At 35.9% G+C, this 26,453-nt stretch overlaps 1 pseudogene; it reads right to left on the reverse strand.

The window, feature by feature from the left end:
• Nucleotides 1–19,826: 19,826 nt before the first annotated feature.
• Nucleotides 19,827–26,240, reverse strand: LOC117024614 (dematin-like; annotated as a pseudogene).
• Between the last annotated feature and the right edge of the window lie 213 nt (nt 26,241–26,453).

A 26,453-nucleotide genomic window follows, 5' to 3' on the forward strand; every position in this document is an offset into this window, starting at 1 on the left:
TTTGCATTCAGATCTCTAGAGAGGAAGAACCTCTGTGGGAGGGGAAGTTGCTGAATGTTGAGGCCCTTCATTGCAGACCAGTGGAGGGCTTCCCGGAAGGTGTGGTGTTCCCATGGTGGCATCTCACCTATAGTTTCGGTCGCTTCAAGGACAGCACGAGCTTCACACCAAGTATAACTCCCACAGCACAGGCCTGACATGAGCTACTGGCCCATATCATGCCTAACATGGACGTGCTGGCCCCAAAGATGACAGATGTAAAGCTAAGAAGGTCTGGACATCCAGGGCAGGGCGAAGCGTCTGAAGACAACTAAATGAAGAGAGTGTGGAAGGGGGCAGCCCTGCACCTCCAGCCTCTGAGTCTCACTCACTCTTTGTGGTGGAACACCATCTCCAGGACCTCTCTGTGAGTCAGTCCTGTTTTACAGATTGGGAAACTGAGGTTCAAAAGAAGAGAAGGGACTCAAAACACTTACAGGTTTGTCTTCTGACTTCCTATATCTTATTTTCTACTCCTAAACCTTTTTTTGTTTGTTTGTTTTGATAACTTATAAATCACTACTGAGGCCGTAGTTGCAACCGTATTTTTTTAAATAAATGCAGAATCTTTTGTATATACTAGGAGTGTTTTGCAAATAGTAGGTGTTTGTTGATTTGAGTATTCTGATTAGAAAGAAAATGGTAAGGACTATCTTCATGTTATTTTAGAGAATCCATGAGCCTTACTGATAAAAGGATTTAAACCAAAGGGCTATCCAAAAAAAAGGTAGATAAAACACACAGGTAGGAAGAAAGAATGTGCTAAGGATAATGACCCCATACCGTGAGATTTAGCATCTGGATGGATAGAGAAAGTGGATTTAAGAGGACGTAAAAGCAAATGTGCCTATTCAGCTCCTGATCAGAAATGACAGATGGATTCACTGAGAAAGTTGAAAGGGCACACCAGAAGGAGAAAACAATACTATTATTTACAATAATGGAGACATTCTTCACCAACTGTTTCTGGAAAAACCAGCAGGCAAGCTTATCCCTTGATTGAGGCACTGAATGCATTTCAATAAAAGTACAACAAATTGACCTAATCAAAGTTTTCAGAGCAAAAACAAAGACAACCAGAAGACATATAGTTAGCAGGCATTTTACCTTTGTATGCTTCCCAGTACCATCGAGCAATTACATTAGCCATCTTAAGACAGTGTTTCTTAAAGAGTCATAAAGCTATTCTCACAGACCCTTTCAGGGGTTCTGTGAGGTCAAAAGTATTTTCATAATAATACTAAGATGCTATTTGCCTTTCCCACTTTTATTCTCTCAGGGGTACACAATAAAATTTTCCCAGAGGCTACATAAAGTGTGATTTCACAACAGATTGATTGCAGCAGTAGATATGTGAATGTAGCTCTCTTCTACTTAATAAAGATACTAAAGAGATTTCCAAAAATTTAAAACAATGCCACTCCTCTGTATTATTTTTTGTTTCATTTAGAAATATAGTGATTTCTTTTCCCTAAAAGACTGTATTATTCATGTTAACGTATGATGGATTTATTACGGTTCTTTCAAATTGAATTAACAAATATTTTGAAAAATCCCTCAGATTTAATTTCAAATATGATAAGTGTTGATAGATAAAATTAACATAAACAAAAGCTCTTAGGGCCCTCAATAACTTTTAAGAGAGAGATTCTGAAACAAACAAACAAACAAAAAAACAAAAACCGAAGAACTTCTGTCTTTAAGGTTATGAGAATGTTTCATCTAAAAATTGCCTATGTGTTGTAGAGACTGTAAATATTCACCACGTCCATTTCTCTTCTCCTTTTGGAAGTGTGGGAGGAGTGAGTATACTTCCTCACATCCTGACAATTGAGCAGACCTATGTAACCAGTTCTAGCAGTGCATTGTGGGTAGCAGTGACACGTGTCTCTGTCTGTCAGAACATTTGTTGGCAGATATGAGATTTTTAAGAACACTCTTTTCCTGCCGTTGTGACCATGGAGGCACGTGTTGACATAAAGATGCCAAAGATTAAAGCAGCCTGATATACTGAGCCAATCCTGGGAAGAGAGCTGTTCTGGAGAACCACCTGGACTGGCAGTAGAGTCAGCATGAGCCAGAAAAAAATATCATTAGTAGTAAATCCCTGAGATTTGAAGGCTGTTTATTACTCATGCATAAACTAGCCTATCCTGGCTTGTATATTATTTTTCATAGGAAAGACCAGCAGGGGCAGACAATTTTAGTGGATTATTACACTGAGAGCTAAGTGAAAGATCTCATACTGGTAGAATAAAAGGTGAGTCAGAGTAGTTTTACATGATTGTCATTTATTATATTTTGGTGCTCTAAAGATAATTATAAAAAATTACACCAGGCTCTGTTAAAATGCACATACTATGGATAATATGTCGTTCCTTACTCTTAAGGAACATGTGACCTAGATGCAGGTCTTTTTTTTTTTTTTTTTAGGTGCTTTGGGAAACTCAGCACAAAAGTGATTGTCATTTACCTTTATGGAAAACAAAGTTCTATCCATGTAACTCATTGAATTATAGTTATTAAATGATCACTCTGCAGTATGCTCTTTTGGGGGGATAATACAGTGACAAAGACAGTCTTCAATGTCACCAATTAACTTACAGGCATGAAATTGAGGAAAGGCAAAGGGCAAAATCGGCATGCCAGCTGAGTTGGCATATTTTCAAGAGTTTTCTAGGAAGTCCTTCCAAGGACTTAGTTAATACATCTTATTGACCACTCTTAGCTATGAGGAAGGCTGGGAATCAGAGGTTTTTTTTCGGTTAGTTACATTGATACCTTGAAGGAGATTGGTTCTAGTTAATAAGGTGGGAGAGTGGATAGATACTGAGTATGAAGTCAGGCATGTCTTCTACACTTTCCCTTGGTCCCTTTGAGGATCTCTCCACCTTGGATTTGTCCCCAAATATGGACTTTCATGCACGGCCAAGGCATGAAGACCTCAGTCCCCCAGTGTTCCAGAATATCTCTGAGTCACCCACCACCTTGCTCCACATGCCTGCTTCGGGTCCAGTGGCATTCTACTTCTCACATGTTACTCTTAAAGTGAGGGTATCTTTAAAAACTGCCTATGGATCCATCTGCAGAGCTGTACCACACTGTCATTTTCGTCCCTGGACTCTATTAAGGAAGCCAAGCCCAATTTCCCTGTGTCCTTCAATCCACCGATCTCTATTCTCAATGCCTTCTTGGCCCCCAGGACAAAAGAGTTTCTTTCTAATAGCAGGGAAATCCATTTTCCTACCTCTTGTATACCTAGTTATTTTGCCTACACCTAAAAATCCAGTCCATCCTTTGGAACCAGGAGAATCCAGTACAAGTTCTTATTTGTACTCTGATACATCTCTTCCTGAAGCAACTTTTACAGTACCAACTACCTATTTGAATAAAAGAGCGAGAGAAAGAAGAAAATACAAGTTAATGCCATAAAGTGTTATTTTCCACATAAGTGATTGGGTTTTCAATATAATGCTTTAAGGTTTCTAACAGGCATATGCATAGTGGGTTATGAAAAGCCCTAAGAATAAATTCCAGGGTATCTCAGGAATAACTTCCTGCAAAAATGATGTCTGAACTGAAAAATTAGTAGACTCTATCCAGTTGAAAATAAAAGAGGTTGAGAGAGAGAGAGGAAGGGAGAGAATGGAAAGTATTCCAGAGAAAGGAAATAGCACATGTAGAGACAATAAAAAAGTATGAAGGCGTCGGGGGATTGTCAGTAGTTCAGTACATAGCTTTAGTCTGTAATGTGAAGTAGAGAGATGGTGATGGAAAAAGGGTGAAAGAGGAAAATGCTCATTTGGATACTATCCATGGAGAAACTGAATAGCCCTAAAAATTATGCTTTAGTAAAAATCTCTCTGGCTACAGAATGAAGAATGAATTCGAGCTGTGCAAGACTGGAGGTAGGGAAACCTTTAAGAGGTCTGTTATAATTATTTTGGCAAGAGATAATGTCAGGTTGACCTAATATCATAGCAGTGGGAAGGAAATAGAATGAATTGGAGAGTTATTATGGATATAAAACAATTGCAATATCAAAAATCAATCTTTGTCTTTGGATTGGCAGTTGAGTATGTGTTGGTGACATTCTCTGAGACAAAGAACACAGGAGAAGGATCAAATCCTATGAGGGGGCTCCCTTACCTAAAACTCCTCACCATTGCCGGCTCTATTTTTTAGAACTTACTATTATGTGTTACATTTTATCTTTTGTATAACCCCACTAGAATATAAACTCCTTGTGGAAGACATTTGTAAAAGTTTTGTTCTACATTTTATCCCCAATTTCTAGAAAAATGCCAAGCACATAGTGGCTACTGATTAAATATTGGATAAGTAATTGAGTGACTGTCTGATTGACTGCCTAAATGAGTAAGAATGGGCCAGTAATAAAATAAATTATGTTCAGTATTTGGACCTGTGAAGTATGAAGTTGCTTTTTGACATTTCATTTGGGGATGCCCAGTAGATGTTAGAAATGTAAGTGTGGACTTCAGATGATATCTCTGATGTAGAAATAGAATTTTTGGGAAGGCCTTAAAATAGAGACAGCTTTCAAAACAATGGGAGTGAATAAAATGTTCATCCTGTAATTCATCCTATCAGATATTCTTCTTTGCAGTAATTTTTGTTCTTGATAGAAATTTCCCTTATTTATCAGTGAGACCGTGAAAGACTTGTAGTACTTTTTAAATCTGCTTTCCCACACTTAGGTCGGTCAATCTCTTCCTCACCAAAATGTAGTCCTTTCATTGAGATGTATCAATTCTTATATTTCATTTTATGTTTTACATATCATCCTGTATCTCATGGCTTAAGATTTTTAGGTACTTACAAGATTTGGTGATTGATAATTAAGTTTCTAGAAAGAAAAGATACTTAGGTTACACTCTTTCCAGTCTTACCTAAATGCTCTTGAAAAAAGTTATACTTCAAAATTTCACTAGTGTAGTATTATTAGGTTTGTGAGAAGGGAATACTCCACTTATTTGAATAATACAAGGGTTATATTTCCTGGAAATATGGACTTTATTATAAATGACATTATTTGAAATAATTATCCATACAAACAATGTTGCAAATGGGAATTATGTTCCAAGAGAAACTCACTTTTATTATATCATAAAATAAAATTTTACTTTTTCATTCAGAAAAAAAAAAAGGAAAAAGTATACTTACCTATGTATTTTCCCAATACCTTCTATTTACTTTCTTTCTAATTATTCCTTTACATTTTTCAAATGACCCGCACTTAAATGATTTTTCTCAGGAGAAAAATTTAAGATAGCAGACAGATATTTGCTTTTTCCCCCTGTTCTGAGATGGAGGTGGCCTATAATTTGCCATCAATTGTAATAATAGGGAATTCAAAAGTCAAAGACAGTGCCAAATTTTGTGAATGAGTCCTGAAGGTAGAGTTTAGTGGCAGCTCTCTGTAGTAGTTATTTTGGGGATGGCTTAATTTATTGTTGTGGTTCTTTAGAGTAAATGTGAGAGGAGTCCTCTGATGGGGGAGAAATGGCGATGCTCCTAAAAGCAGCTGGAAACAAGGTATGTGGCTGAGGAACTGGTGGGGCCGGAATCACCAGTGTGCCATTTTTGTCCAGGCAGTAAGGTGCAGCACAGGGGTCTTCTGAGACTCAGGACAGTGTCAAGAGATGGGGTATAGTATTGACTGATTTTAGTGATGGGAAAAAATATTTCCAAGTTTTATATGGCAATGAGAGTAATGTTGTTCTTATGGCTTTTAGTTGATTGATCCTATTTCTATGTAAGAGTTTGTGACGTAAAAAAGGTAACTCACTATCTGTCTAGTAGTATGTTTCTCAAGAAACTAAGCCAAGTTGTACTGAGATGCCTTAAATTGACCCAGCCTTTTGTGTTCATCAAGTGTGAGGAATGGCTACGAGGTTGTTGTAAAATTTTTTGTGGTCTGTCTATAAATGACTCTGGAAACATGGCTGAAATGGTTGAAAACTTGGCTTTGCCATATAAATTGCTACATTTGTGAAGTCAGGGACTATGCATTATTTAAAAAAAAATACTAGTCATCATATATCACAGAGCCATATCTATACAAATCGGATTAAAATACTTACTGTTCATCCATTTATTAATTACATAAATAATTTGAAATCATGCTTTAATATGTGATTTTTTATTTTATTTTAAAGAAACAGCATTTGCTCTATGCAAGGTGTTCATTTTTAACTTTTGATTACCTAACTTGGAAGTCTTATGAGTAAAAAAAATTGTAGTACAAGGTAAGATACCCAGAAAATTATCAGTAGAGTTTTAAGTTAAACCAAGGACTTCATATTCTTAGTCTTTGTATTAGATAATAGGAATGATTGTTAAAATATTTTCTCTTGTGAGAGATAAAGTAAGCCCTTTAAGGAATCATTATTTCTCAACTGTAAAAGGAATGGTTTGCTTCTCCTTATCTCCCCAAACATTTAGAGATCAGGAGATATCCATTAAGAGAAAGCCTCTGGGTGGAACATGGATCCATCCATTTGTACGACAGATCTAGACCATTGATGGAAGCTCTGACCATGGATCTTTATATCTCTACCTTACTACTTCCTGCATCCACAAGCATAAGAAATTCTGACATAGTTAAAAAGCTTTTAAAGTAACAATTTAATTTTCTTATACCTTTGGGAGAAGTAATAATCAAAAAATTATTGCCCATAGAAACAACATCAGTCCTTCATTGAAAATTCAGAAACAGATTGCAAACGGAGTCTACTAAACATCGTCTAGTTCCTTACAGTTTAAAAGCTCCCATAAGTTTCAAAGGCAGATTGTTCTTCAACCCTCCTTCCAAAAAGAATTGTTTTTATCCCTAGCACCAATCCCTAGGATTAGTGAATAACATGATTTTGATTTCAAGCTTATTTCCTACCTCGGGCTTAACATTGAAAATCACAATTTTCACAGAATAATTCATTTTGGAGATAAACGCAGCCAAGCAATCATGTTAGCTACTGCTATTTATTAATAATAAATATAAAATACCAAGAGAAAATATACATTCTTAAATTAACCAGACAATGTGGCTTCAGGAATTACAACAAAATCTTTCAGCTGTTTCTTGAAAACACTGGAGCATTGAGTTCACTATTGATTGAAAAAAATCTGTAAGCACAGGCATGGAATACACAATGCATCTCTTTGTATAGTCTACATAGTGAATGTATTTTATGTCAATGTAGATACATGTATAGCACAAGGAATCTGTATCCAGGTAAGTGTGACTTGTAGTTAAGGACTTGCTCACGTGAGCTGAATTGCTTTGCCACCAGTAATGCCATGTGATTTAATGTTGCTACTCCTGATCCATTCACTTTTATGTGACAGAAACTTCCAAGGAAGGTCAGCGGTATATCTAAGAGATTATGACAGCTGAATTATGGTTTCAAACAGGTTTGGCTTTTACACTACCTTAGAAAATGAAATAGCTTTTGATTTATAGTCATTTTACATTAATATGCATTTCTCTCCTGTATTTCACTTGAAATTAGGCAGGCCAGGTTTATACATTCCACATTACTTCTTGAGGTGCCTACTGAATTACATATTTTAAACAAATCATTCTGACTAAGTTGACATCGAGTACAAACAATGAGAGAGAATAAGTAACCGGCTCTGAATTTCCCCAGCTATTAATAGCAGTGTTAAAGGCATTGGGACCTCTGTATGACATCTTAGTCAAGGTATATTTCTTTGATAATTATCTTGTACCCAGAAGAAATTTTATAAAGGTATCAGATTAGAGGTTCTACACGATCTGTCAAACGATTCTTTTTTTTTCTAAGTTACGAACGAATAAATTGGGAAATATATTTTCAGGTTTCTGAGTCTTTGATGATAGGATACTTAATCCCACATTTTATAAACATACCAATAGTAGAAGAAGGTGCATTTTCTTGTATAATGCCCAATGTACTTGCCAAAATGTACTGTTTCCATTTCTGGGTGGTCTTGTGATTTTCTTTACTCCCATTACCATTGCTAGCTTACTGAAGAGAAATGTCACATCCCTCTGCATCCTCCTTCACTCTACTTTAGGTTATTTTCAAGGGCACTTTAAGTCAGGCTTTAGAGGGACAGGAAGCGTGTCAGCTGATAGTCTCAAGTCTTACTGCTGTGGTGGACTGCAATGTTTTGAGCTTGAAGATACGCTACTCTGGGTTCTCTAAAGTAGGTGTTTGAGTGAAAAAATTAATGCATTTTATAATGCGGGAAGACTAACCCATATTTGCTAGACCTCACTCTATCTACTCTATGGAAGAGTTGATCTACTATCACTAATTCATTGATTTATTTAACAAATATTTGTCATGTGCCTATTACCTACCTGACATTGTTTTAGAAGTTGGGGACCGACCCAGAGATAATTGCAATGAGAATGCTTGTGCAGTGCTTTTTACTATTGCGTTAATATTATTAGTATTAGGTTAAAATGGACTCTGGACACTCGAGTTTCTATTACCTGAAGAAACTTAGCGATTTATAACCCATAAAAGGAAGGAAATATTAGGAGAGAAGGAAAATATTTACGAATGGATAATGGTAGATGAAAGGGAAGGAAAACATCCACAAGAAGCAATTTTGCTGAGCACTCATTCACGCTTCATTCATAATGAATGGCCTGCCCTTAATGCAGGGACGCTTTTCTTACATTTTAGTTCAGATAGTGGCTCATTACTTAGTAAACCAAATGCTTCCCACGTGCCTGATATATTTGTCTGAATTATGTGGAATAAAGCATTTCTTTATAGTATCAGAATGCTCGTTTTGAAGAAAGTATTTTAAAGAAGAGAGAATTATATGGTTTTACAGAGGAAAGAGACATGGGACTCCATAAAAAGAAATAACCTGTAATAAAATTAGGTCTATTTTTAAAATCTCATGGAAATATTCCCACAACCACCTGAAAATATTTAAATGCAACAGAGTTCTTTATTAATAAAAAGTTTATAGTTACTTTGGAGTATTGGGAGCATTTGCTCTTGTAGGGACGACTCAGCCAGGAGCTCCAATTCCCACAGCAGGAAGTATTTCCTCTGTATTAACATAGATTTATGTCAGAAAGTAAGAAGCAGTTTGTGCTGCTAGAACTGATGATCCTCCCACCAACTTGTCTCCTCAGCCAGGCCTCATGTGAAGATCAGGTCTATGCAGGCCTCCACGGATTGTTGATTGGAACCTGACTGACGCTTCCAGATCGATCTGTACTTCTCCATGTATTTCTGTCTTCATCTTCATCCTTGAATTATATTTTCTACTACGTTATATGCTTCCCTAACCATTGCTCTGTACCTACCGTGTACTCTGCTTGAATCAACAGCAAGTTGTAAGTATATAACGAAGAATTTAAAGAAGTACATAAGGAAGAATTTATATGAGGAATTACAGTTTATTACAGTTTAATGCAGTTACTCTTAACTAGAGATGAGCATTGGACTCAATTGAGAACTTTAAAAAAAATAGAGATTCTCATTCCTCACCAAGTCTGAACGGGGAATTATATTAGTACCTTAAAATTTTTCTCCCTGTGATTATTGCCCATCTGCAGTTGGTACTGTTGGAAGTGGAAGAGACACCAAAGTATATAAAAGAATGCAACAAATATCACTTAACGGAATATAGTGTGATCACTGATAAGAAAGTGGTTCTGTGTGGGCAAGTCACCTGGTTGAGGAGGTAATATTTGAACTTAAAGGTGATTGGAATTAGATGCGTAGACAAGGTAGGAAGGCCAACGTATGCAAAATGCACAGAGACATGAAATAACTCATATTAAAAAGTTTTCAAGTACATAGAAAAAGTCCAAGAGTAGTAAAGTGTATATGCTACTTTCATCTATATTCAAACATTGTTAATGTTCTAAAATAGTCTCTTGAAAAAACAAAACAAACAGAAAAAAAACAAAAAACAAACCAAACCACATCAAATGTTCAGTTGCTTCTTAACGAAAATATCTCGAAAATAAGGAGTTTGATGATCTAGTTATAATTGCTTGTTAAGAAAGTAATGTTCCCTTACCTAAAATCATCTCACTGCATTTAGGAAACAGCAGTCTGGTTATTCCGTACTGTTCCTTCTACTTCTAAAAGTCTGATTCTGTGTGTGTGTGTGTGTGTGTGTGTGTGTGTGTGTGTGTTTTGCTAACTAAATAAAATAAACGTTTGATTTTGTCTATATAAATAAATATTTTTAAAGATCATCTTAATGAAAAGATAATTTTTATTTAAAGATAATCTTTATTTTCTTCACTGCAATCTCAATTTGTGAGAATTTGCTGCTGTTTTTTTGGGGGGAGATTATTTGATACATTTTAATTCTAGGCTACTTGCTTGCTCTTCACGAAGACCTATTATAGTACTGAGAAGGAAGAAAAGGACTGTCAATAAAGGTCTTTGAGACCCAATATACATCAGTACATTTTCCATTAGATGTTTGAAAATTGCCAACTCTGGCAAAAAAAGGGCAAGAGTTAGTGTTCAAGACGACAATTATTTTTCTGGCCCCAAAGGGAAATGTCAAAAGTAGATAATATATCAGCTTTCATATCATTCTTTGGAATCAGATATTCCAGCATTCTGGAAATTGTCCAGATCCAATCCTGTGGTCTGGTTGACTTGTTTTTTATTTTAAGTATGCAGGGCAGTATGAGAGCACTGATAATCTCTTGAAATAAAGAGTATGAAATAAAATACTTCACAATTACCTTTTAAAGACATATGTCTCACGAATGTATGTAATATCCTTTAGGAATTGTGATATTATCTTGGTTCATGAATAAAATGATTTAAATTTTTTGGAATTATTCAAACTTGTTCATTGATTTTTCACTACATAATCTAAAAATGTATTTCTCAAACAACAATAAAACATATAAAAGGAAATGTTGTATTATGTAAGTTTTATCTGTATTAAGATAATCATTAATTCAGGAATTATAAAAGCTGTTGCAACCACTGAGGTGGAATTTAGAGTTTTACTCAGTGTTACGCATTATTTTATTAGTCATCACATTAAATTGAAACCATGTAGTTGCTTATTTTTTGCTCAAGACAGTGCTTTATGAATGCAAATATATGAAAGTTTTGCAACATTTCATGTTATTAGGGTTTAATGTTTAGGTTGTCAGATCAGAATTATCAAATGCACATTTCTCTCAGGTGTTCATGCAGTCAGGAATGATTTCCAGGACATATATGCCACTTTGAAGCATGTATTTTAGTCATTTCTTAGGTGATTTCTCTTCTCTTCCTCGGGGCAGGACTGACTGACTACATTAGACTTATGGTGACTCACCAGGCCTATATATGAAAAGCTTGATCTGTAGCTCTAGAAGGAACAGATAAATTGCTGGGCATTCAGCGGCACTCAGACTGAGGATGGTAAGCAAAAGATACACATAAATACTATCACTCAAGGAGGGTACTTGCCACAGATTTCCAGTGTACTTTCTGCTGTCTAGATTTTGGAACATTTTAATGTATACATTTTCTTAAATGTTAAAGGCATAGTTGCATTGAAGTGTGGTACTTAGAGTTATTATTTTTTGTTTCCTTCAAAATCAACACTAAGAATATTGATTTGAGGCAGAGAGTTTTTACATTTTGACTACCTGACATCAGTTTTCATTTCTTATCAAATTTTCTTTTGAAAAGTGACCTCTCTCCCATTATATGTAGTCTGGAAAGTGGAGTTAATCACATTATACTTTTTTTGACTTACTGAAGCTGAAGGGGTCCCCTCATCTCAATACTCAGGTACAATCAATGGCTATAAGTGAAAAATAAGTTTAGCCAAATATATTCTCTCTGCTAGGATTATAAATCTCAAGTGGAATGAAACAGGATGGAAGAAATAGCTGGAGCTCATTTATTCCAGCTGTTTTTCCCTTGCAGTAAAGCAGTTCCAAGTCTGGGTTTTTGCTCTGATTTTCTTCCGGATTCTCAACAAAATTTCATCCACCTGATAACACCCTGATATCCTTCACATAAATTTCTTTTTAAGTTATCTAGAAAGGATTTATGTTGTTGGCAGACAAATAACTCTAATATAGGATATGAAATTTAAGTTACATAATACCAACAACTTTAGCAAAGAAATTAATAAGGCTTTTAAACTTTTAGTTCAGACTTTTGTTGGTATCTGGAGACTATCAATTAGCTGCCACCTTTTTTTAATCTTTCTTAAACTTTGGGAAGTCCTTTTGCTCTTGACCTTCAGAAATGAACAATTCTAATAAAATATTAAAAGATATGGACCTGATTAATTTTAGTTGAATGAAACTGAAAGAAGAGAGTCTTTTTTAGCTTGACAATATCGATGTCTACTTTCCTCTAATTTTAATGCAGAAGCTGTCAGTGTACATTAGAGACAACTCAGTAAATCTTTACAGAGAGGAGACATTGAAAAATATTCTCCTGATTATCCATTTCCCTCTTGAGACCAGAACTACACTGCACACGATATGTAATATATCTCAACCAAAATGGATAATATAGCTAATTACCATTTTAGTCAAATACATTAGGGATTACACGCAATAAATAAATAAATAAATAAATAAATAAATAAATAAATAAATAAATAAATAAATAAGTGAATATAGCCTGTTTGTAATTATCCCGGGAGAGAAACTTTCATTTGTGAATTACACATTTTCATGTATCTTCATCTTCTCTTTGTCTCTCTTCTCTGTTTTTGTCTCTCTCTGTCTCTGTCTCTCTATCTCTGTCTCTCTCTCTCTCTCTGTGTGTGTGTGTGTGTGTGTTTGTATTATCACCTATCTGAATCTTTCTATTGTTCATTTGCAACAAAACAAGAGAATGCTTGAGAGGGATTTGTAGCCTAGAGTGCTCTCATAAAGGGTAGATGGAAAGCAATTGCATTTATTGAAATCATGGTCGTTTAACTCAGTTTCCCTTGTATACATACTTACACATAAATAAGTTAGAGAGCTTTAACATTCTAGTGATTTTCGCTGTAGTGGAAGAGTTTGATCCTGGTCACAGTGCAGCTGCTTGCTCTCTATATGACCTTGGAAACACATCACTTAACCTTTTCAAGGACTTGCTCTTTATGCTGTATAATGAAGTGCTTGGCTTATTGATCTCTAAGGACTTTTTCTTATAACTGAGAATAGTGGATATTGTTACAAGTGATTGTCAACATATGCATCCCTGGGATCAGTTTCCTCAGTAAAGCCAAAAATTCTGGTAACCAATCTACTTTTTTGTGGAAAAAAGCCAACGATAAAGATTGTGTATAATTTGCTATGTTTCCCCTGTATTAGTTTTAGTCTTTGATAGGGAATCTCTTCATGCAATACAATCTTTACTTAAACTATCCCTTGGATGGGATGACTCATCTAGTTTTAAAATTAGATTTTACTGGCCAAAACATGGTATTTGAATCACATCCTCTGAGTTTTAGCTTGAAATTGCAGGCTTAGTGCTCACTATTGCTTTTGAGTGGTTTATTATTGTAAGCTATCAGACCTTTATGCTCTGTCTATATGAAGAAAGTATTTTACAATATAAACCACTGTATGGTTTGTCTCTCAATTAAAAATATTTTTTTTTTCTATTTATCTCAGAACAAGTTTAAATTGACAAACACTTACTGAGTGTCAGGCATGGTAGTGGAAGATGAAGGTACAAAATATAATAATCACTGTGTATGCAGTGGTAAACTGCAACAGTCTACTAACTGAATCTTCCAACTTTCAACTCCTCCTTTCACTGTACTCATGTATTGAGTTCATGATAACTTTTAGTTCCCTGATGCTTTAATTTTCTATTTCTCTATCCTGGATTCATTTTCTTCTGCATTTAAACCTGAAACCATGAAACCTCATTTTAGTCCCTCTTTCTCCAAAAACCTTGACAGATTTGTTTCCATGTCTTTCTTTCTACCTGTACTTTAAGGCCCAATTATCAACCTAGATTACCTATTTACTATATCTAGGTAACTGAGCACTGGTAATGGGAATCACATAACTATGGAGGGATGAGAGAGAGAAAATTCATAGTTTCTAGATTCAGTTGGGTACTTAAATCTTCCTGGAAATCCCTTAAGCTTTTCATCAGTCCCTCTTCCATGCGTTATTATTCTAAGCTCCCACAACTCTTCTCAGATTTCCTAATCTACTCCTATCCTTTGATTCTCAGAAGATGACAGTACCTTGGAATTCATAGAGAAAATAGACTAGACTAGGAGGATCCTAGTTTCTTAACCTTTCACCTGCAATGTATCTGTATCCACTCTTGCCTTTTTTCCTGTCTTTTCAGAGGAAGCAATCATTCTTTTTTTTTTTTTTTTTTTTAAATCTTCCTAAGTTGCCACGGACCCCATCATCCCCATTTCTTCAGGGACTTCAGTCTATCAAGTGTCATAGGTGAATCTTACAACTTCACCGTTACTTTCTATACTGATTCTTTTCAACAAATTTCCCTCTCTCTAACCTAAAACAATTAGTAAACCCAGAACTCATTTCAATGTTGTATATTCTTTTAGGCATCGCACCCTTTCATTTTGTCCATTAACAACCAAGCTTCTTGAAAGAATATCCCTTATCTCTTACTCATGCCATTTACACATATTCGTTGCTCACTGTACTTAGTGGAATTCCAGTTCCCTGGAAATCCATGGAACTACTTTTGCCAAAGTTGCCAAAACTTCTAACTACACAATTGAATGAATAATTTATAGTTCTTCTACAATTAACTTCCGAGTAGTATATGATAGTCGAGTTGACTGTTTAATATTCTTCCCCTTGAAATGCTTTCTTCTCTTGGTTTCTTTGTTTTCTGCCTACTCTTCTGAGCTCTTTCATAGCCCCCGTTTTTGACCTATAGGCTTTATCATACCCTATGTTTTTGTGTTTTCCATGATTTCATTTAAAGTCCTAATGTCTTCGCGAAAATATGTTGAGTGACAAGGTATAAATTCTGCCAGATTTTCTGTCACTTGCTCAATGTCACCATCAACTGCTTCTGTGGTCGCCTCTATATTAGAAAGGAAAAGCTGGGAACCAAGATTCTGAGAGGACCCATAGCTATAACAAGTAAATATAATTTGATGCCGCAATCTATATCTCAAGCACAACTTGCTTCCATGCATCATAGCATATCTCCAACTGTTCTAAGATAGCTCCTGTTGGCTGTCCAGTGGCACCTCAAATTCAACTTGTACAAGACTGGACTCATAATTTCTATATCCTAAATCAATTGATTCATTTTATCTCTTCAGTAAATGGCGCTTCAGTTTTACTTGGTTTCATAACCAAAAATAGGGAGTTATCGTTTATTATTCCAGCCCTCCTCATTCCTACTGTTCACTAAATCTGTCAATTCCTAAATGCTTCTTCAGTGAATTCTGTTAAATCCATACTCACAGACTTTATCTTAGCTATCTTAGTTCTGTTTAGCACAATTTTCAGTTGTATTATTTTAGTCTTATAACTAATGTTTCTGTCTCTTATTTAGCTTTTTATAATTCTTAAATGTCTGATTGTTCACATGCTTGTGTTAAATCTTAAAATTGTTCTTCATTACTTTCAAGATAGAACTTAAACTCTCTTGGGCATTTTTTTAAAAAAGGACCAGGTATTTATCTTATCTTTCCTGTGTCATTCCGTATATTCAGCTCCTGTTCAGACCATTCCTTAATATCCGTGTTTTGAGTTTTCTGTGGCTTTGCACTATGGTGACTTACCCCTTTCTACTTTGCTTCAAGAATTACTATAAATATAATCTCCTTTCAAAAACATTTTGATATTCTCAGCGGTCTACTCACAACCACAAATGTTGAATTCTTTTATGCCTGACCTCTGTACACCTTGTTCTTATCTTCCAGTGCCTCACTAATTATACAGTATCATAAGTATATTTTGACTGCTGGATAAATTTCTATTTAGTTTGTGAGATTATGAGATCTTTGAGGACAAGAAATGTACTTTTTCTGAGAGCCTAGCACCTTGCACAGTGCTTCCAGATCATAGTTAATACAGAATAAACAATTGATGAATAAATTAATTCTAGTGGCTTCCAAAGTCCAACAAGGATTATAAAATATAAAAATATTTTATAAATGTATAAGGTGAGTGGGATTTTAAAGGTGCATAAGATTGGTCAGTCCATGGATATAGAGCTCTGATTTTTAACTGCTCTCTACCATAAACTTATAAATGACACAAACCTTCTCTAATCTCATGTTGGATAGTATGTACCTATGTCACAATGAGGTGAGCAAGTTTGTTGATGATTAATGAGTTCTTGCAATGTCAAATGTTGATGATTAATGGTAACTTGCAATGTCAAAATAGTATAATTTCTTTTTCTGGACAGGGAGTCAAGTTTCCCATAAAAGGAGCTAGGAAGACATTTATTCTTAGATTTTTTCAGCCTGAAATGGCTCATTCAAGTTCTCTCCTGAATCTGCTTTCTGCTAATGATCACAAGTCATAAAAACTGTTCCACAAAACTCATCCGATCCACAATATTGACTTTCCTGTCCACTAACTTTATTCTGTCTCATGATTGATCGTATTTGCCCTTTGGATTCAGTACAGCCTTCTGCTACACACTTGGACAATAAATATCTTGGTTCTAAATCCCAGTTAGAACCTCAGCCTCAGGCTTCCTTTTGGAGTACCCCTTCCTTGATTCATCTAGGCTACTGTTTTCCACTTTAGCTGTATTCTATAAATATCTGGAGAGCTTACAAAACACAAATTAGCAGTTTCCGGCCCAGACCACTTACAGAAATCCCTGGGTGTAGGGTTCAAGCATCGGCATTTTAAAAAAGCCAAGCACGAGAACTATTGACAGAGACTCTATGGATTAACACAGTGACACTTTTGTGTTCTAAAAGCAGAATAAAAGCCGCCATCCTCTGTTCTATGGAATAGAGAGCAGAAAAGAGCCTAACTCAGTATATGGGTTTTGATTGAGGTAACGTCTACCTGATGCATTTGCAGATAAGGTAGAGGAAAACAGGTTTTAGAATGGTACAAAAAATAATTCACAAAAATTTTAAGATCACTGATTCTCAATTTAACTGTGTTTCAAGACAAACCAGATTCCTAAAATCTCACCTGAAAATTTTGTTTTGGAGACAAAATGTTCTAATTATACATACCCTTTTTATATTTCTCTTGATTATATTGAGTAGAGGATCCTGCCAAGATTTTGAGTTTCCAGAGGTTCAATTTAGTTTTTTTCAATTCAAATTTTGAGTTTTGTCTAACTGAACTTCAATCTATTAGTTACACACACACACACACACACACACACACACACACACACACACATTTTTGAGGGTACCAAACTGTTAAGCTATTAGAAACATATTAGACTCAGTGGTTACCATTAATGGCATCAGTGAAATAAAAATTTGTTTCCAATATTTTTCTTTCTGGGTAACTCTAAAAGCTGAAAAGCTAAATCTCTGAACCCATTCTTTTTATTTGCAGGACAAAAATGAAGGAGGTTTACTTTGAAATTAGAAATTGCTAATCCTATTTCCTAGAGTTGTTAACAGTGAGTCACTGTTTACAGTTGGATTATCCACTGCACCAAGGGCCACTGTACCATGCGCAATGGAAATTGAAAAAAGCTGTGTGACTAGCTGCCATTGATTTTATGTTACTCCACAGTGGTAAATGTGCTATGTCTTTAACACTATGCCCTATATTTCTATTAAAGAGCACTTTCACAATTAAAAGCAAATGAAAGTAAATTATTTGGTGAGGAAGAAATTAAAAATATAATTATTAGTGAGTCTGACAAGTTTTGGCTGCCTCAATGATAATGATAATAATAATAATAATAATATATTTTTTTCAGGTTAGCATTATACAAAAATGTGTAGGTGTTAAAATTATCATGTCACATGGGGAAATAATGGTTCTTTTTATGTTGTTTCCCTCACTGGATAACACGTGAAGCTGGAGCTGATCTCCTCGTCCTCATGTTAGGATGGAGATGTTGTTTTCAGTCCTCTTATATAACAGCGTGCTTCTTGGGGTGCTACAGAGAAACAGAACACTGTGTGTCTGTGTGTGCGTGTGTGTGTGTGTGTGAGTGTGTGTGTGTGTGTGTGTGTAAAATGGCATCAGTAAAATAAAACACTTTTTTCTAACATTTTTGTTTATGTATATCTGTCTCTATCTGCATCTATCTATCTATCTATCTGTCTATCATCTATCTATGTACTTATCTATCTATAGAAAGAGAGACAGATTTATTATAAAGAATTGAGGAATTGGCTCACACGATTGTGGAGGGTGGCAAGTCCCAAGATCTGCAGGGTGATTTAGCAAGCTGGAAAACCGGGACAGTTGATGGTGTGGTTCCAGTCTGAAAGCCAGTGGGCTCAAAACCCAGGAAGAGGCGATGCTTCAGTTCAAGTCTGAAGACAGGAAAAATGCTACCTTTATAATTTTTGCCTTATCTGAGTATCATGTGCACTTGGATATTCTCTCTCCCTCTCTCCCTCTCTCTTGTCTCTCTCTCTGTATACACACACACACACACACACACGTACACACACACACGCATGCACTTCAAATCCACTTTTTTTCACTGTGTCTTATTTTATTTAAATATTGGTAATTACATATATATGTATCAATGCAGCCTTTGATTCCAAGCAGAGTCCCCCACCCCATCATTATCACATACATGGTGGAAAGGGATGCCAGGGTCTGGGCAGGAAAGTAAATTATTTACTTATATATATACTATATACACATATGTATTTGTAGAGAAGAAAAGCTGGGAGTATGAGTAAAGTAGGATAGCGATTGCAGCAAGGGGGTATGTTTCAATAAGTTACATTCTTTAGAGAATGTGGTGAGAGATACATGGATATGGACAGGATACTCAGAAATGTCCTTGTAGCTTTGCCTTTTGATCCTGTCCAAGGGAGTCTAAAGGCCTGGGTTGTGCCAGGACCCGGGTTGGTGCTAGAAGGTAAAATTCTAGCTGATTTTGCCTTGGTTGATGGTGGGTTGGGATTTCACACAGATGACATCTCCAGTCTAAACCAAGGTTTCTGAGGAAGCCACAGGGCTGGAGCAAGAGGCTTTGAAGCTTGGAAGTCGCAAGTAGAAGACAAGGTGAGTTAGAGGGCAGGGCAGCCTCCCTGCTGGAGGCTGAGCTGGAGCCTGCTCCCACTACAATCAGAGAAGCATGAGGCTCAGGTGCAGGGTAGGCTGCCATACGTGAGGAGAGGAGGCATGGTTGGGCTCTCACAGGGTCCCAGAGTTTTCCCTGCCTGCTTGGCTGCTTCTTACTCTCACCCTCCCATTGGTCCAGAGAGCTGACAGGCCTGACCAGTAAGTACTATCTATGTTCATTTCTTCTCACTCTCTTCTGGAGACTTTCATGTGGGCATGGAAGACTGGGAGAGAGCACAAACGTTAACTCGCTGTGTGTGTGTGTGTGTGTGTGTGTGTGTGTGTGTGTGTGTGTGAGTGTGTGCTGGAGTCTAGACTCGGATGGCTCTTTGCGGTGAGGACCAGGAATGAGAGAAGCAGCCCACCTCCTTATGGGGAAGAAAGTCCATGTCCCATAACTACAGGACTACAGATGTCTTGGCTCCCCCCTGATCTGGGAAATGGAGCCCACCCCACTTATGACCTACCTCCCTGACCCCTCAAGAAAGGAACAGTCCCAGATGACCAGGGGAACGGGATGCTTTGATGTCAGTGACCCCAGCTCCCGTGCCCTGAAACAGCAGGGGAAGGGTCAGTCATGGAGAGGGCAGGGGGGATCAGAAGAGATCTTTTTCTTGAGTTTGCTTTGCCTCCATTGAGCCAACTTGCTAAACTCTTCAGGAGACATGGAAAATAATCTTGAGAAGTCCTCCACTGATATGTCTCTGAAGCCTCATCTGGTCCCCACCTGGAGGCAACCTGGTTCATTCCTATTGGTTACCACCAGCATTTCACAGGGATAGCTATGTACACTTGGGCTTCCAGTCTCACTGCTGGTGGGCTGAAGTCTGTGGACTGTAGTTGACTCAAGGTGATTCTGCCACAGGTATGGAGAGAAGACTTAGACATCCTGCGTGCAAGGAAGCCTGAAAGTGTGTCTGGTCAGGCAGGGAGCAGCTTTTCCTCCAGATAGGCAATGACTTTTCCATCTCTTCTTTCAAGATCACCTTTCCTAAGTTGAAAGTCACCTTACTGAGTTCCTCTCTCTGACGGTCCCTAAAAGTCTTCATCTCTTCTCTGCAATCATTATTTTCCTTTTCTTATTCTTCCTCTGCCTCCCTCTGAGATGCTTTCTGCTTCCTCCATTATATCTCCACAATGGCTGGTGATGGCTGACATGGCCTGTAGTTGGTTTTGCTCTTGGCTGGCAGGTTGGGGTCAGCAGGCCAGGCTGAAGGGAATTGGATGACTCCATGTGAGGTCCTCAATGAAAGGCTTGCTGTGAGGGCTACCTCCCATGGACTCTTTCTGCTTGTGGATTGGTAGGTCTGTATATATGTTGGAATCTGGGCAGGTCATCTCAGGATGGTGAAAATGGGCAGGCTAATCTGGGGGGGTCCCACTGGTTCTTGGGGCTGAAGCCTGAAGGATGGTTGCAGGGGACCATGTGTTCCAGGAGAGAATAGGTAAAGCAGGGCTTGTAGATCATAAGGTCAGGCCACTCCATGTCCAGGATGGCTTTGGCCTTGGGATAGCAGACAAGTCCTTATAGACCAGGACCTAATTCCATGGAGTTTGTGTGCCAGCTCTATTTTTTCAACTGCTATTAGAATGAATACATATCCAATAAATTAAAAAAAATAAAACAATATAAAACTACTTCTCTGTGTACCATGTAAAATAAGCAGGTTACCACCAGCAGTTTGAGAGAAATTAAAGTTTGTTAAAATATTTTTAAAGGAGCATAATACCAATCATGACTTGAAAATTTTAAAGCAACTAATTTTTTTAAATGATTAATTATAAAAATGCCTATAAAGTAGGCTTATACGTGGGGTTTTGTAAGCTAAATACTATACAGTAAGAACAATGGGCGGTGAATTTAGTTGTATAATATTAACATTGTATAGAGGTAGTTTAGGCCCAAATATATGAATATTTATGTATTCATAAACATTAACGTACTGTACGATATTAATCCATTATGTGAGTTAGACAAACAAACCAAAATCACAAATTTTAAAGGATGATATATAAACATGAATAGATAAGTAAACATTTGTCCCCACAACTCAGTTGCTAGTCTTGAGCAACCCTGAGTGCTTATCTTCCAGCGGAGGAAATCTGGGAATCATCAGAATTTGACTGCTTAGGTTAATTAATGAGTCCATGTTTTCAAAAGACTTTGTATTTTTTGCCTTAATCTCTGAGATGAAATTCATTTTGTTACCTCCCCTTCACACTTTCCAATTATTTGAATACCTTTTTCAGTTGTGGCATAGTGGTAGCAGAGCAAACAATGGATCGTGAAATCAAGAGAACCGCGGAAGACCAACACAAGCAGATTTAGGTACATTGATTAGTGGTTTTCAAGATTGTCCTACATAGATGTATTTTTCTATGAAAGCTATAGTTTAAAAAACAAAAACAAAAGCATAGGTAGTTGAATTGGCAAAGATACTTAGCAGACTGCCAACTCAGTATTACCTTACTTTACAGTTGTTTATTATGATATTAAGGGCAAACAGGGCTCCTTCAGTTTTTGCTTATGAAGATAAAGGGAAAACCTTTTGTTTTAAGTGGAATGTGGCTATAGAAGCGTTTTATTAAAATGACATTCTTCCCATGGGCATATGTGTTAAGAACCAGTTCGCCCAGCCTAAAATCAATTACTTCTGCCTATGGCAATGAGATTCTGCGTTAAACATAATTCTCAGAGGTAGTTAGCATTCCGTTGAAGGTTATTGCTTCCATCCAAAAGAGGATTTACCCAATTTGATCAATTCTCTGAATGTTCAACCTCAGATAGTAAACAACTTAGATTATAAATAGTGTAATTATTAAGTATAACAATTAAGACTCGGTGTTTTAACATTGCAATCAATGGTTAGCCAGAGTGTTCTGGCTGTTTAATACTTACTTGAATGTCTATTGAGAAGTAAACACAAAATAAGTTGGAATATTGAATTATTTCCATGACTCTAGGCTTGCCCTCCTCTTATATGTCTTGCACATCATCATTAGGGTTTTCTTTCTAAAGGAAACACTTAGGTCACTGTCATGCTTAAAATGTTAATTTGTTTTTCCATGCTTTCTTGGTAGAATTCAAACACCTTTACATGACTTAGTAGGAACGTCATGATTTGACCCCTATTTACTTCTCTATCCTTGTCTTTTGTCTCTGTACTTCTCTTGATATCCTGTCCCTTTATTCCACTTGAATTCTACACTCTCTTGCTTCTGGGCATTAATATAGGCTTTGCATCTGCCAGGGACTTTCTTCTCCTGCTCTCTAGCTAATTTTGTTCTTTAGGTTTCAACATAGTAAATACCAATGCCGCTGGACATCTCTCCCTGACTCACCAAGACTGGATTAGTCTGCTGTCTGCATAGTCCCATTGTGCTCTGTTTTATACCCATCATACATCTCTTTATGCAGAACTTGCTGGTTTATTTAATGTTATGTCTATTTTCCACACTGTATTCCTAGAGGCTTGGTATTAAGAAGGTAGTAGTTACTCAAAAATGTTTATTGAATGATTGCATGTTAAAATCTTAATGTGAAGATGTTTCTCTGTCTTAGTCAATACACAAATTATTCTCAACACACCCCAGGAATTTGATTCACTTCCATGAGAAGCAATGGCTTACTCTGTAGTGGTTTTAATGGCAAATGCACAGACATAGAAAGATCTCTACTATATGAGGTGTGTATGTTTGGGAGGTGTATTGAGTTGGAAAAATCCCCAGGTGAGTGCTTATGTTCCCCTGCTGTAATATGGCTTCTGGGCTATATTTAGTAATTGAAGCACAGAAGTTTCAGTTCTTCCTGTATTAACTACATGTTTTGATACAATGTGAAAATCTTTACACCAAAACCTTAGAGAGGAACATAAAAAAAAAGACCTTATCATTTCTTGTTACAAAAAAAAAAAAAGAAAAAAAATGGCTAACCAATTACTTGTGACTCCATATTCCCAGCCTGGTTTTAATATTATAGTATCATTCCTTACCTGAGAACTCTTTTACTTTCCATTAGTCTGAGATCTGAGGGCACTATTATTAATGGTGTCTTCAAGAACATGACTTAGCTGTACTAGACCCCTGCTAAAATTTCTGTTTAATGGTAATATGGGAGTGTTTGTTAGGTCCCAGGGTTTACTCAGATAGCATGAAATTTAAAATACTGGTAGAAATCTTATCTGTAAGCAGCTACTGTGTCTTTTTCTCACGACAATCTAGTAAAAGATCTGGCCAATATGTTCATATAAGAAAATTAATAAGTTATAGATATCAGAAGTAAAATGTTTAGAAATAAAAAATACATAGTGGCTTTTTGAATCATGAGCTTTTAGTATTGAAATAGGAGGGAACTTCAGAATTATCTGACATCAATAAGAAATTAGCAGCTACTGTCTTAATCCTAGACAGCAATTACTGAAGAATTTGGAGAAGTTAATGGAGAAAATAGTTTTAAAGAACTATTTTTAAAATTTTTGCTCCTTACGTCATAGAGAAAGAAGATGTTTATTTAGAAGACTTTACTATTTGAGAAAAATCATTGAGGAAAAATGATAGATTAGTTAATCAATGGTGTGGAGATAGGAAGCTCACCTCTTAGAAAAGCAAATTTGATTCCTACATCACACAGCATAAATTGGTTGATAACTTAAATGTAAAAAACATTTTATAGTACCAGAGGAAAAATATATTGTATAACTATTGACATTTGTAAGTCATTTAAAAACATCATCAAAAGCCCAAATCATCATAACCTCGCTAGCAGAATTTACAAGAAGAAAAAAAAAGTACGTATTGATAAATTAAAGAAAATGTTTGAGAATATATACCTAGCAGAGAATTTTGTTAATTTATAATGAAGTATCACAAATAAATAGGAAATATAAATAAAAATCTTTATGTCAAAGGGATAAAAAGGCATTTCACATATGCAAAATAATAACCACGAACAGCAAAAATGAAAATGTTCAAAATCACTTGCAAAGTAAAAACATACATTATAAAAAATGATATGTAATTACATCCTTTTTGACAAAGGTCAACACATTTTGTAATACTCCATGTTTTCAGAGATATGAGAGAAATACACTCTCATACACAGCTTGTGGGTATACACCGATTCCCTTAAAAACATTTAATTCTTTTAGTATTGAAATTTTGCACTCAGAATTTATTGTAAAGATACAAGTAAATCAACACTAAAGATGCATGTACAAATATGTTATTGTAACTCCACAATGTTAAGTTCCAAGGGAGTATGTAATTCGTCTGTTTTATGCAAAGTATGTAGAAAAGTGTCTGGCACATGGTAAGTACTTACTAAATATGTGTTTGTTTTGTACTCATTTGTAATAATAATAAAAACAATCTAAATCTGTAACAATATAAAAATTGTTACATAAATTAGAGTACATTCAATAAAAATTATATAGCTATTTTTAAAAGAAAGACATAAAAAGAAGTGTGTTATATAAGGACTTTCATTATATGTTAACTATAAATACATATATAATTTAAAAAGCAAGTGACAACATGATGCTCAGTATGGTCTCTCATTTTTTGTAAATTTTTTTTTAAATGACGTACACTAAAATATTAACCATGGTGAGAGAGCATGTAGTATTTATTATATTTTCCAATGTTATATTGTTATGTACTACTTGTCAAATAAAATAATAAAATGAATTAGTAAAAAAATCCACGTTAATAATTCTCCACAGCTTACAAGAGCACATTTCCTACGTATTAATGTTGCTAAAGACTTCTACGGTCTTATTCCCATGTTCCTTTGCATTTTAATCAACTGCTTTCTCTTTATGTATCTTTTGTTCCAGGCAAACGAGCCATTACCTTATACAAAGATAACTTCATTTTATTATGTCTATTTTAATATTACACTATTCTCTTTTTCTGAAAAAGCTTTTTCTTTTATTTCTGTTGAAATTCATTCATTTGTTCAAGATGTGTCTCAATCTTGGCTTCAATTTTTGAAAACATAAAATTTAAATTAAAAATTATAATTTCTCCAATTATTTTGTATCTCTCTCCTGGCATTTAACTCTTTATATGTTATATTTGTATTTTTATGAATATGTAATTTCCACTCACAATAAGTTTTTTGGTAGTATGGGCTACTGTCTTATCATTTTACACACTACAAGCATAGCGAAACATCTTCAATACAGTCGAAGCTTTTTGAATTGCCATGCTGAGATGTTTTCAGGAAAAGCTCAATTACATTCTTACTTATATAGTAGATAAAAAGGAAGAAAAGGTAATGTTTATAAAATAGCTTAAAATTCTGAGGTGAAATTTCAAAACATTTTGCAACGTTTTATTTCCACTGCCAAATAGGGTTTATGTATATATTTTTAAATTTAACTGATTCAGGTATGGAACATTGGAACAAGGATTTTTTTTTTTTTACCAATGTTTTATTCTGGGTCACTTTTTTGTTTCCTTTTACAGTAATTAATATATGTCAGTGATCTTATCAGATCACACATGCAGGAGTCAGAGCAAATGCAATTTTGAAGCTAGGCTGAGTGAGAGATTTGGAACTGATATATGTCCACAGAAGTCTTTGTGATTTTCTCTACTTTACAGCTATCTGAAATCTTTTCGAGTCGATCCATTTGAGAATTTAAGCCCAGAAACTTTAGCTAACCATCTTAGGAATTAGGACTGTTTTCTCAAATGTGGCAGGTGTGCAGCCCTTTATTTTGGCTTTCATACAGAATCTTAATCCATGCAGGAAGTATGCCACTTTATCTGTCTCAGTCATTAGTTCTACTGACATCACTAAGTTGAGAGATCCAACTGCAATCACGGATAGCACACACCTGTTCAACACTTAACAGCTCTTGTCATGGTAGTCACTTAAAAATCGGTGGTTCTAAATGCATCCTTCTTTCCTGAGCTGGTCATTGCTGTGTTGGCAGATTTCCCCACTGAGACACTTACCTGACCTTGCTTCTGTGTCCATCGGGTCCTTCTACTCCTCCATGTGCTAGCAATCATTCAGCTCTGAGTTCCCCATTTCTTCAGTGGGGACCCTCAAAGCACTCTGAACTCACATGGTCCAGGACTGGCTGCCTTTCTAACTATTTTTTCCAAGAATGGCCAAGGAGATATGTGTTAGACTTGGGTTTACAAAGGAGTCGAAGCAAAATAGCCTGCTCCACAGTTCAAAAAAGGG

The sequence above is a fragment of the Rhinolophus ferrumequinum genome, chromosome 7 (genome assembly GCF_004115265.2).
Source record: "Rhinolophus ferrumequinum isolate MPI-CBG mRhiFer1 chromosome 7, mRhiFer1_v1.p, whole genome shotgun sequence".
Taxonomy (NCBI): domain Eukaryota; kingdom Metazoa; phylum Chordata; class Mammalia; order Chiroptera; family Rhinolophidae; genus Rhinolophus; species Rhinolophus ferrumequinum.